The 1,567-nt window shown below is 31.1% G+C and overlaps 1 protein-coding gene across 9 annotated transcripts in view; it reads left to right on the forward strand.

The window, feature by feature from the left end:
• Positions 1-1,567, forward strand: part of vari (MAGUK p55 subfamily member vari) — a 131,913-nt gene extending 130,346 nt beyond the window's left edge. For all 9 annotated transcript variants that reach the window (XM_070128979.1, XM_070128980.1, XM_070128976.1 and 6 more), the window contains one exon: positions 1-1,567. This exon is cut by the window's left edge and continues 1,154 nt beyond it. The gene's annotated coding sequence lies outside the window, so the exon portion shown is untranslated.

Here is a 1,567-nt window from a genome sequence, read left to right on the forward strand (position 1 = left end):
ATTTATTCATGTTTGACGAATTGATCAGAATTGTCTTTTTCATTCATATTCCTCCTACGTAATTGATACATTTCATTATTTTCCATAGAATACCCAGTGATTTTAAGAGAACATTTTGAGAAAGGAAAATTATAAGAAAAACGAGCAAATTAAGAAATGTAGATATCAAGCTCTTTTATTATTATCACCGAGAGCTCGTATCCCCTGTTTTTTTAATGATTCGACATTATGTCAACTCAAAAATTAAAATCCGTTTTTAGAAGATCAATTTCCACGTTTCATAGATAATAGAAGCATGGAGTGAACCAAGGCAGTTTAACGACGAGCTTAAAGTAATTTTAACATAACCTATGCTATGTAAAGATAAATACGAACGTAAAAATATAGTATAAAAACAGCCTATTGAAATATTGTAGAGATATAGTATGTAAATAAGAGTGTTAAGAAAGAATATTAAAATACTGGACTCTGCATTCAGATATCTATGCTTGGTAAGGATAATATCCAGGAAACAGCTCGTCATCAGTGCTATTCTTATAATAGCTGGCGTACTGCTTAATCTTATGGAAATTCTGTGATGTCCCTTATACTATTTTAAGGCGTATGTATATGTATGTATATATTATTGTATCCTATGGGACACAGTTTGAGTAAGATTTCTTTCGTGTGTTTGTCGTTTTGTTTATTTTGTGTTTTAAGTCTATAGGAGCATTAGAATTGTTGATATCATTTTGGCTTTAAATACAGTTTGCTTTTGTAACTCTAGGTAAACTACAAATTCATCTTAAACTAAGTTACAGGGTATGTTTCTTGACTGCACTGATAAGACGAAAAAAATAGCTAAAGGTGAGGATTCACTGTTAGCTCAAATCTCTCTTGCAGACTTTCATTTTCGAGGAAGGAATTCTCGAAATTTCTTTCCGAAGAATTTACTTTCTCAAGATCTGAAATAATTCCAAGAATATCCGGAATGATTTATAAACAGAAAAAAAAAACAAAGAAGAGTTATTTGGTTAGGTCCATAGGTAACTTGTATATTTCTTGTCCTGCCTTTTGATAAGGATTCTGTACTAGGAACTACAGCACACTCTTGCTCCCTACTCTTCTCCCTAGTGCTGACCCGTCTGGCTTTCCTAGGGACGAAGGAGATCCGCGTCTTGCTATATTCTGCACGTACGTGTTTGCAATGAACAGTAAGAATTGTCATAGATACAGTATCAAAGGGTATGCATATATATATATATATATATATATATATATATATATATATATATATATATATATATATAGTTATTTATATATGTATGTGTATATATACATATATACACATATATGTATATTTATATTGATATATTGATATGAGAATATATCTGCATCAGGATGAAATACATGATAGGACTACTACTTGAAACCTCAGACTCCTGTCCCCCATGAGAGGTGGCAATGTGTTGCGTAATCTTGTACAATTACTTGAGCAATGCAGATGTTCACTGTGTGAGCTCTTTTACCCTCTTATATAGTTTTATATTTATGTTTATACATAAAAATAAAATGATAAATGCCTAAA

Source organism: Penaeus vannamei, chromosome 13, assembly GCF_042767895.1.
Source record: "Penaeus vannamei isolate JL-2024 chromosome 13, ASM4276789v1, whole genome shotgun sequence".
NCBI lineage: Eukaryota > Metazoa > Arthropoda > Malacostraca > Decapoda > Penaeidae > Penaeus > Penaeus vannamei.